The sequence below is a fragment of the Cinclus cinclus genome, chromosome 30 (genome assembly GCF_963662255.1).
Source record: "Cinclus cinclus chromosome 30, bCinCin1.1, whole genome shotgun sequence".
NCBI lineage: Eukaryota > Metazoa > Chordata > Aves > Passeriformes > Cinclidae > Cinclus > Cinclus cinclus.
The window spans coordinates 3,125,417-3,138,049 of record NC_085075.1 but is presented as its reverse complement, the minus strand read 5'-3'; positions in this window follow the sequence as shown (position 1 = coordinate 3,138,049).

Sequence of the window (12,633 nt, the reverse complement as noted above, 5' to 3'; positions counted from 1 at the left end):
GAAATTAAATATAAATATCTATATATGGGGGGAAATTATATAAATATATATCTATATATATATGGGGGAAAAATATATATATACATCCATATATGGGGGAAAAATTATATAAATATATATCTATATATGGGGGGAAAATTATATATAAATATATATCTATATATGGGGGAAAATTATATAAATATATATCTATATATGGGGGGAAATTATATATAAATATATATCTATATATGGGGGAAAATTATATAAATATATATATATGGGGGGAAATTATATATATATATACATATATGGGGGGAAAAAAAATAATTTTTTTGGAAAAAAATCACCTTTGGGTGTGGGGATTTAGCTTTGCTTAAGATCGGAAAAAAATTAAATTTATATATATATGGATGTAGATATGGGGGGGGAAATGATATATAAATATCTATATATGGGGGAAAAATTATATAAATATATATCTATATATATATGGGGGGAAAAATTATATTTTTTGGGGAAAAAATCGCCTTTGGGTGTGGGGATTTAGCTTTGCTTAAGATCGGAAAAAAATGAAATTTTTATATATATGGATGTAGATATGGGGGGGGGAAATTAAATATAAATATCTATATGTGGGGGGAAATTATATAAATATATATATATATATATGGGGGAAAAATTATATAAATATATCTATATATGGGGGGAAAAAATATATATATACATCCATATATGGGGGAAAAATTATATAAATATATATCTATATATGGGGGGAAAATATATAAATATATATCTATATATGGGGGAAAAATTATATAAATATATATCTATATATGGGGGGAAATTATATATAAATATATCTATATATGGGGGGAAAAAATATAATTTTTTTGGAAAAAAATCACCTTTGGGTGTGGGGATTTAGCTTTGCTTAAGATCGGAAAAAAATGAAATTTTTATATATATGGATGTAGATATGGGGGGGAAATGATATGTAAATATATCTATATATGGGGGAAAAAATTATATTTTTTTGGGAAAAAAAATCACCTTTGGGTGTGGGGTTTTAGCCCTGTTTAACCTCGGAAAAATATTAAATTTATATATATAGATATAGATATGGGGGGGAAAAATTATATATAAATATATCTATATATGGGGGGGAAAATTGTATAAATATATCTATATATGGGGGGAAAATTATATAAATATATATCTATATATGGGGGAAAAAAAAATATATATATATCTATATATGGGGGAGAAATTATATAAATATATATCTATATATGGGGGAAAAAAAAAATATATATATCTATATATAGGGGAAAAAAAGATATTTTTTGGGGAAAAAATCGACTTTGGGTGTGGGGATTTAGCTTTGCTTAAGATCGGAAAAAAATTAAATTTTTATATATATGGATGTAGATATGGGGGGGAAAATAAAAATTAATCCCTTTGGATGTGGGGTTTTAACCTCCTGAACCTCGAGAAAAAATTGATTTTTTTTATATTTATATACAGGGAAAAAAATAAAAATAAATCCGGTTTGGATGTGGGGTTTTAACCTCCTGAAACCCGAAAAAAATGAATTTTTTTTATATTTATAGAGATATAAAAATAAAAATAAATCCGGTTTGGATGTGGGGTTTTAACCTCCTGAAACCCAAAAAAAATGAATTTTTTTTATATTTCTAGAGATATAAAAATAAAAATAAATCCGGTTTGGATGTGGGGTTTTAACCTCCTGAAACCTCAAAAAAATGAATTTTTTTTATATTTCTAGAGATATAAAATAAAAATAAATCCGGTTTGGATGTGGGGTTTTAACCTCCTGAAACCTCAGAAAAAATGAATTTTTTTTATATTTATAGAGATATAAAAATAAAAATAAATCCGGTTTGGATGTGGGGTTTTAACCTCCTGAAACCTCAAAAAAATGAATTTTTTTTATATTTCTAGAGATATAAAAATAAAAATAAATCCGGTTTGGATGTGGGGTTTTAACCTCCTGAAACCTCAAAAAAAATGAATTTTTTTTATATTTCTAGAGATATAAAATAAAAATAAATCCGGTTTGGATGTGGGGTTTTAACCTCCTGAAACCTCAGAAAAAATGAATTTTTTTTATATTTATAGAGATATAAAAATAAAAATAAATCCGGTTTGGATGTGGGGTTTTAACCTCCTGAAACCTCAAAAAAATGAATTTTTTTTATATTTCTAGAGATATAAAAATAAAAATAAATCCGGTTTGGATGTGGGGTTTTAACCTCCTGAAACCCTCAAAAAAATGAATTTTTTTTATATTTCTAGAGATATAAAAATAAAAATAAATCCGGTTTGGATGTGGGGTTTTAACCTCCTGAAACCTCAAAAAAAAATGAATTTTTTTTATATTTCTAGAGATATAAAATAAAAATAAATCCGGTTTGGATGTGGGGTTTTAACCTCTTGAAACCTCAAAAAAAAAAGAATTTTTTTTATATTTCTAGAGATATAAAATAAAAATAAAGTGGGATTTAGAAAGGACGGCGCAGCTCTGGATTGGGGACGGCGGCAGCGAGGTAAGAGCGCACAGGGGATTTGTTTTCAGGATTTTTCGGTTTTTATTTTTCGTTTTTCATTTTTTTATTATTAATAATAATAATAAAATTTTTTTTATTATTAATGTTTTTATTGCTGGTGTTGTTGGTATCGGGGTCGTTGTTGGTTTTTCAGTCTCGGAGGTTGTTCCGGAGCAATTTTATTTTTATTTTATTTTTATTTTTATTTTTATTTTTTTTATTTTTATTTTTATTTTATTTTTATTTTTATTTTTATTTTTATTTTTATTTTTATTTTTATTTTTATTTTTACTTTTATTTTTTTATTTTTATATTTTTATTTTTATTTTTAATTTTATTTTTATTTTTATTTTTATTTTTATTTTTATTTTTTAATTTTTATTTTTATTTTTATTTTTATTTTTATTTTTATTTTTATTTTTATTTTTATTTTTATTTCTATTTTTATTTCTATTTTTTTTTTTAATTTTTATTTCTATTTTTATTTCTATTTTTATTTCTATTTTTATTTTTTTTTAATTTTTACTTTCATTTTTACTTTTATTTTTATTTTTATTTTTACTTTTATTTTTATTTTGATTTTTATTTTGATATTTTTTTTTAATTATTTTTTTGTGGGGGGGTTGAGGATTTTAATCCCGATTTTTTTATTAATTATCATTTTTATTTATTTATTTATTTATTTTCGCCACGTTTTCCTCACGTTCTTTTCTGGTTCTTTTAATTTTTTTTTTATTTTTGTGTGGGTGTTTGAGGATTTTATTCCCGATTTTTTTTCTTTAATCATCATTATTATTTTTATTTATTTATTTATTTCCGGCGGGTTTTCCTCACGTTCTTTTCTGGTTTATTTTATTTTATTTTATTTTATTTTATTTTATTTTATTTTATTTTATTTTATTTTATTTTATTTTGGCGGGTGAGGGGCGGTTTTGTTGAAACTGAAAGTTGGTGGGATTTTTTTACCGGAAAATCGGGAATTGTTTCGGGAATTATTTCGGGAATTATTGCTGGAAAAACGGGAATTCTTGCTGGAAAATCGGGAATTATTGCTGGAATTATTGCGAGAAAATCGGGAATTGCTTCGGGAATTACTGCTGGAAAAAAGGGAATTATTGCTGGAATTCTTGGTGGAAAAAAAAGTGAATTATTGCTGGAATTATTGCGGGAATTATTGCGAGAAAAACGGGAATTATTTCGGGAATTCTTGCTGGAAAAAAGGGAATTATTGCTGGAATTATTGCTGGAATTATTGCGATAAAATCGGGAATTGTTTCGGGAATTATTGCGGGAATTATTGCTGGAATTATTGCTGGAAAAACGGGAATTATTGCTGGAATTATTTCGGGAATTACTGCGAGAAAATCGGGAATTATTGCGGGAATTCTTGCTGGAAAAAAGGGAATTATTGCGGGAATTACTTCGGGAATTACTGCGAGAAAATTGGGAATTATTGCGGGAATTCTTGCTGGAAAAACGGGAATTATTGCTGGAATTATTGCTGGAATTATTGCGACAAAATCGGGAATTATTGCTGGAATTATTGCTGGAAAAAAGGGAATTATTGCGGGAATTACTTCGGGAATTATTGCGGGAATTATTTAGGGAATTATTGCGAGAAAATCGGGAATTATTTCGGGAATTATTGCTGGAAAAAACGGGAATTATTGCGGGAATTGTTGCTGGAATTATTTCGGGAATTATTGCTGGGGAAAAGGGAATTATTGCTGGAATTATTTCGGGAATTATTGCTGGAATTATTGCGAGAAAATCGGGAATTATTGCTGGAATTATTGCTGGAAAAAAAGGGAATTATTGCTGGGGAAAAGGGAATTATTGCGGGAATTGTTGCAGGAAAAACGGGAATTATTTCGGGAATTATTGCGGGAATTATTTCGGGAATTATTTCGGGAATGCGGAGGGGGCGCGCTTTAATCGCGGTTCGATCGCGGTTTGATCGAGGTTTGATCGAGGTTTGATCGAGGTTTAATCACGGTTTAATCGCGCTTTAATCGCGATTCGATCGCGGTTTGATCGCGATTCGATCGCGGTTTGATCTCGCTTTAATCGCGGTTCAATCACGCTTTAATCACGGTTTAACCCCGGTTTAATCGCGCTTTAATCACGGTTTAACCCCGGTTTAATCGCGCTTTAATCACGGTTTGATCGCGGTTTGATCTCGCTTTAATCGCGGTTCAATCACGGTTTAATCACGCTTTAATCACGGTTTAATCACGGTATAATCGGGCTTTAATCACGGTTCGATCGCGGTTTGATCGCGCTTTAATCGAGGTTTAATCGATGTTTAATCTCGGTCTAACCCCGGTTTAATCGCGCTTTAATCGCGGTTCGATCGTGGTTTAATCACGGTTTAATCGCGCTTTAATCACGCTTTGATCACGGTTTAACCCCGCTTTAATCGCGGTTCAATCGCGCTTTAATCGCGGTTTAATCACGCTTTAATCGCGGTTCAATCCCGGTTTAATCACGGTTTAATCGCGCTTTAATCGCGGTTTAATCACGGTTTAATCGCGGTTCAATCCCGGTTTAATCGCGGTTCAATCCCGGTTTAACCCCGGTTTAACCCCGGTTTAATCCCGGTTTAAAGGCGGAGTTTCCGAGCCGGCTCCGCGCGTTTCGGGGCGCTCTCGATCGCGCTGCCCGCAGGGACAAAAAACGCGAATTTTGGGGCCGATCCCCCCAAAACCCCGCGGCAAAATCAAAATTAAAATCAAAATCAAAAATCAAAATCAAAAGCAGAATCAGAATCAAAATCAAAATCAAAATCAAAATCAAAACCAAAATCAAAATCAAAATCAGAATCAGAATCAGAATCAAAATCAAAATTAAAATCAAAATCAAAACCAAAATCAAAATCAGAATCAGAATCAAAATCAAAACCAAAATCAAAATTAACATTAAAATCAAAATCAAAATGAAAATCAGAATCAGAATCAAAATCATAATCAAAACCAAAATCAAAATTAACATTAAAATCAAAATCAAAATCAAAATCAAAACCAAAATGAAAATCAGAATCAGAATCAAAATCAAAATCAAAATCAAAACCAAAATCAAAATCAAAATTAAAATTAAAATTAAAATCAAAACCAAAATCAAAACCAAAATCAAAATCAGATTCAGAATCAAAATCAAAATCAGATTCAAAATCAAAATCAAAATCAAAACCAAAATCAAAATTAAAATTAAAATCAAAATCAAAATCAAAATCAAAATCAAAATCAAAACCAAAATCAAAATCAGATTCAGAATCAAAATCAAAATCAAAACCAAAACCAAAATCAAAAACCAAAATCAAAATCAAAATCAGAATCAGAATCAAAATCAAAATCAAAACCGAAATCAAAATTAAAATTAAAATTAAAATTAAAATTAAAATCAAAATCAAAATCAAAACCAAAATCAAAATGAGATTCAGAATCAAAATCAAAATCAGATTCAGAATCAAAATTAAAATCAGAATCAGAATCAGAATCAGAATCAGAATCAAAATCAAAATCAAAACCAAAATCAAAATGAGATTCAGAATCAAAATCAAAATCAAAATCAAAATCAGATTCAGAATCAAACTCAAAACCAAAACCAAAACCCAAACAAACCCAACCCAAACCACTCCGGGCCCTCGCGATCGGAATTTGGGGATTTTTTTTTGTTGTTTTTTGGGTGATTCCCGTTTCTTGCCCCTCCCCCCCCGCCAAAAGCCGCGGATTTGGGCCGAGCCGGGAGGCGGCACCGAGGGCCCGATCCGCCCCTCCCCCCCCGGCCCTTTTCACTCCCGGTTTGCGTTTGTGGCTTCTCCTCCATTCCACCAAAGTCACGTGGAATTTATTTTACTTTTATTCCGATTTATTTTGTTTTTATTCCTATTCTCGTTTTTATTTCTATTTTCGTTCTTAATTTCATTTTTTTATTTTCATTTTGATTTGTATTTTCATTTTTAATTTCATTTTTTATTTCATTTTTATTTGTATTTTCATTTTTATTTGTATTTTTATATAATTTTTATTTGTATTTTATTTTTATTCCTATTCTCGTTTTTATTTCTATTTTCGTTCTTAATTTCATTTTTTTATTTTCATTTTGATTTGTATTTTCATTTTTATTTGTATTTTTTATTTCATTTTTATTTGTATTTTATTTTTATTCCTATTCTCGTTTTTATTTCTATTTTCGTTCTTAATTTCATTTTTTTATTTTCATTTTGATTTGAATTTTCTTTTTTATTTGTATTTTTTATTTCATTTTTATTTGTATTTTTATTTTTATTTTTATTTTTATTTTTATTTTCATTTGTATTTTCATTTGTATTTTCATTTGTATTTTCATTTTGATTTGTATTTTCATTTTTATTTGTATTTTTTATTTCATTTTTATTTGTATTTTCTATTTCATTTTTATTTTTATTTTTATTTTTATTTTTATTTTTATTTTTATTTTTATTTTTATTTTTATTTTTATTTTTATTTGTATTTGTATTTTCATTTGTATTTTCATTTTTATTTGTATTTTCATTTTTATTTGTATTTTTTATTTCATTTTTATTTGTATTTTATTTTTATTTTCATTTTTAATTTATTTTTTATTTCATTCTTAATTTCATTTTTTATTTTCATTTTGATTTGTATTTTCATTCTTATTTGTATTTTTTATTTCATTTTTATTTGTATTTTATTTTTATTTGTATTTTCGTTTTTATTTGTATTTTCGTTTTTAATTTTATTTTTTTATTTTCATTTAGATTTTTATTTTCTTTTTTAATTTCATTTTTTATTTTCATTTTGATTTGTATTTTCATTCTTATTTGTATTTTTATTTCATTTTTATTTGTATTTTATTTTTATTTCTATTTTCGTTTTTATTTGTATTTTCTTTTTTAATTTCATTTTTTATTTTCATTTTGATTTGTATTTTCATTTTTATTTGTATTTTTTATTTCATTTTTATTTGTATTTTATTTTTATTTCCATTTTCAGTTTTAATTTATTTTTTATTTCATTCTTAATTTCATTTTTTATTTTCAGTTTGATTTTTATTTTCTTTTTTAATTTCATTTTTTATTTTCATTTTGATTTGTATTTTCATTTTTATTTGTATTTTTTATTTCATTTTTATTTTTATTTTTATTTTTATTTTTATTTTTATTTTTATTTTTATTTTTATTTTTATTTTTATTTTTATCTTTATCTTTATTTTTATTTTTATTTTTATTTTTATAGAGAATCTTTCCTTTCCTCCCGTCCCTTTCCCTCTTCCTCCTCCTCCTCCTCCTCTCTAACCAGGGATATGGGAAATTTAATTTTTTTTAAATTATTTTTTTCCATCTTCATTGTTTTTTTTCCCCCATCTTATTTTTTTCCCCATTTTAACTACATTTCCCCCGTCTTATTTTTTTTCCCCATCCCAATAATTTTTTTCCCCATCCCAATATTTTTTTTTCCCATCTCAATAATTTTTTCCCCATCCCAATATATTTTTTTCCCCCATCTCAATTTTTTTCCCCCCATCCCAATATTTTTTCCCCATCTCAATTTTTTTTTTGCCCATCCCAATATTTTTTTTTCCCATCCCAATATTTTTTTTTTTTGCCCATCCCAATATTTTTTTTTACCCATCTCAATATTTTATTCCCATCTTAATTCTTTTTTTTCCCATCTTAATTCTTTTTTTTCCCATCTCAATATTTTTTTCCCATCCCAATTTTTTTTTTGCCCATCCCAATATTTTTTTTTTGCCCAATCCCAATTTTTTTTTTGTTTTTTGCCAATCCCAATAATTTTTTTTTCTTGCCCATCCCAATATTTTTTTTTTCGCCCATCCCAATATTTTTTTCCATCTCAATATTTTTTCCCCCATCCCACTATTTTTTTTTTTGCCCAATCCCAATATTTTTTTTTTCCCCCATCCCAATATTTTTTTCCATCTCAATATTTTTTCCCCAATCCCAATATTTTTTTTTTTGCCCAATCCCAATTTTTTTTTTGTTTTTGCCAATCCCAATAATTTTTTTTTCTTGCCCATCCCACTATTTTTTTTTACGCATCCCAATATTTTTTTTTGCCCAATCCCAATATTTTTTTTTTTGCCCAATCCCAATTTTTTTTTGTTTTTGCCCAATCCCAATAATTTTTTTTTCTTGCCCATCCCACTATTTTTTTTTTTTACGCATCCCAATATTTTTTTTTTGCCCAATCCCAATATTTTTTTTTCCCCCATCCCAATATTTTTTTCCATCTCAATATTTTTTCCCCCATCCCACGATTTTTTTTTTCCCCCATCCCAATATTTTTTTTTTTTACCCATCCCAATACATATTTTTTTTTTCCCTTCCCCATCCCTTAATTTTTTTCTTTCTTTCTTTCTTTATTTTTTAATTTTATTTTTTCCAATTCCTTTTTTTTTTCCCCCCGTCCCTTTCTGCCCGAGGAAGGCGCGGATGCCAGCGCAGCTGCTCTGTGGTTTAGGTAGTTTCATGTTGTTGGGATGAGCTTTTAGCTCGGCAACAAGAAACTGCCTGAATTACTTCAGCTCGAGTTCATCAAGGGCAGCACAAAAAATGGAAATAGAAATAAAAATAGAAATAAAAATAAAAATAAAAATAAAAATAGAAATCGAAATAAAAATCGAAATAAAAATCGAAATAAAAATCGAAATAAAATACAAGAAACTGCCTGAATTACTTCAGCTCGAGTTCATCAAGGGCAGCACAAAAAATGGAAATAGAAATAGAAATAGAAATAAAAATAAAAATAGAAATAAAAATAAAAATAGAAATCAAAATAAAAATAGAAAAAAAAATCGAAATAAAAATCGAAATAAAAATCGAAATAAAATACAAGAAACTGCCTGAATTACTTCAGCTCGAGTTCATCAAGGGCAGCACAAAAAATGGAAATAGAAATAAAAATAAAAATAAAAATAAAAATAGAAATCAAAATAAAAATAGAAAAAAAATCGAAATAAAAATCGAAATAAAAATCGAAATAAAAATCGAAATAAAATACAAGAAACTGCCTGAATTACTTCAGCTCGAGTTCATCAAGGGCAGCACAAAAAATGGAAATAGAAATAGAAATAGAAATAAAAATAAAAATAGAAATAAAAATAAAAATAGAAATCAAAATAAAAATAGAAAAAAAAATCGAAATAAAAATCGAAATAAAAATCGAAATAAAAATCGAAATAAAATACAAGAAACTGCCTGAATTACTTCAGCTCGAGTTCATCAAGGGCAGCACAAAAAATGGAAATAGAAATAAAAATAAAAATAAAAATAAAAATAAAAATAAAAATAGAAATCAAAATAAAAATAGAAAAAAAAATCGAAATAAAAATCGAAATAAAAATCGAAATAAAAATCGAAATAAAATACAAGAAACTGCCTGAATTACTTCAGCTCGAGTTCATCAAGGGCAGCACAAAAAATGGAAATAGAAATAGAAATAGAAATAAAAATAAAAATAGAAATCGAAATAAAAATAAAAATAGAAAAAAAATAGAAAAAAAATCGAAATAAAAATCGAAATAAAAATCGAAATAAAATACAAGAAACTGCCTGAATTACTTCAGCTCGAGTTCATCAAGGGCAGCACAAAAAATGGAAATAGAAATAGAAATAGAAATAAAAATAAAAATAGAAATAAAAATAAAAATAGAAATCAAAATAAAAATAGAAAAAAAAATCGAAATAAAAATCGAAATAAAAATCGAAATAAAATACAAGAAACTGCCTGAATTACTTCAGCTCGAGTTCATCAAGGGCAGCACAAAAAATGGAAATAGAAATAAAAATAAAAATAAAAATAAAAATAAAAATAAAAATAGAAATCAAAATAAAAATAGAAAAAAAAATCGAAATAAAAATCGAAATAAAAATCGAAATAAAATACAAGAAACTGCCTGAATTACTTCAGCTCGAGTTCATCAAGGGCAGCACAAAAAATGGAAATAGAAATAAAAATAAAAATAAAAATAGAAATAGAAATCAAAATAAAAATCGAAATAAAAATCGAAATAAAAATCGAAATAAAAATCGAAATAAAAATCGAAATAAAATACAAGAAACTGCCTGAATTACTTCAGCTCGAGTTCATCAAGGGCAGCACAAAAAATGGAAATAAAAATAAAAATAGAAATAAAAATAAAAATAGAAAAAAAATCGAAATAAAAATCGAAATAAAAATCGAAATAAAAATCGAAATAAAATACAAGAAACTGCCTGAATTACTTCAGCTCGAGTTCATCAAGGGCAGCACAAAAAATGGAAATAGAAATAAAAATAGAAATAAAAATAAAAATAGAAATCAAAATAAAAATAGGAAAAAAAATCGAAATAAAAATCGAAATAAAAATCGAAATAAAATACAAGAAACTGCCTGAATTACTTCAGCTCGAGTTCATCAAGGGCAGCACAAAAAATGGAAATAGAAATAAATAAAAATAGAAATAAAAATCGAAATAAAAATAAAAATAGAAATAAAAATAAAAATAGAAAAAAAAATCGAAATAAAAATCGAAATAAAAATCGAAATAAAATACAAGAAACTGCCTGAATTACTTCAGCTCGAGTTCATCAAGGGCAGCACAAAAAATGGAAATAGAAATAGAAATAAAAATAAAAATAAAAATAGAAATCAAAATAAAAATAAAAATAAAAATAGAAATAGAAAAAAAAATAAAAATAAAAATAGAAATAGAAATAGTAAAATAAAAAGAGAAATAGAAATCGAAATATAGAAATAAAAATAGAAATAAAAATAAAAAGAGAAGTAGAAATGAAAATAAAAATAGAAAAATGAAAATAAAAATAAAAATAGAAATGAAAATAAAAAATAAAATTAGAAATAGAGATAGAAATAAAAATAGAAATGAAAATAAAAATAAAAATAATGATAGAAATAAAAATAAAAATAAAAATAAAAATAAAAATAAAAATAGAAATGAAAATAAAAATAAAAATAAAAATAAAAATAAAAATAAAAATAAAAATAAAAATAAAAATAAAAATAAAAATAGAAATAAAAATAGAAATAAAAATAAAAATAAAAATAAAAATAGAAATAAAAATAAAAATAGAAATAAAATAAAAAGAAAAGTAAAAATAAAAGGAGAAATAAAAGTAAGAATAAAAGTAAAAATAAAAATAAAAGTAAAAGTAAAAATAAAAATAAAATATAAGAAACTGCCTGAATTTCTACCTTTAAAAATCGGATTTTTACCCTTTAAAATTTAATTTTTACAGTTTAAAATTTAATTTTTACCCTTTAAAAATCTGATTTTTTACCCTTTAAAATTGAATTTTTTACCCTTTAAAATCTGATTTTTAAAATTTAATTTTTACCCTTTAAAAATCTGATTTTTTTTACCCTTTAAAATTGAATTTTTTAATTTTTAAAATGAATTTTTTTCCCCTTTAAAATCTGATATTTTTGGGGGAATTTATTTTAATTTTTTTTTTTTTAATTTTTTTGGGGTTTTTTTGGTCTCTTGATTTTTCTCCTCCCCTCCCCTCCCCCCCCTTTCGTTGCTGGAAAAACGAGGACAAAAAGCAGCGCTTTAAAAATTTTCATTTTTATTTTTATTTTGAATTTTATTACTTTTATTTTTTATGTTTATTTTTAGTTTTAGTTTTTAATTTTATATTTATTCGTTATTTTTATTTTTATTTCAATTTTGAATTTTATTATTTTTATTTTTATTTTTATATTTATTCGTTATTTTTATTTTTATTTTTATTTTGAATTTTATTACTTTTATTTTTATGTTTATTTTTATTTTTATTCGTTATTCGTTATTTTTATTTGTTATTTTTATTTTTATTTTTATTTTTATTTTTATTCGTTATTCGTTATTCGTTATTTTTATTTTTATTTTTATTTTTATTTTTATTTTTATTTTTATTTTTATTTTTATTTTTATTTTTATTCGTTATTTGTTATTTTTATTTTTTACTTTTATTTTTACTTTTATTTTTATTTTTATTTTTACTTTTATTTTATTATTTTTATTTTATTTTTATTTTTATTTTTATTTTTATTTTTATTTTATTATTTTTATTTATTTTTGT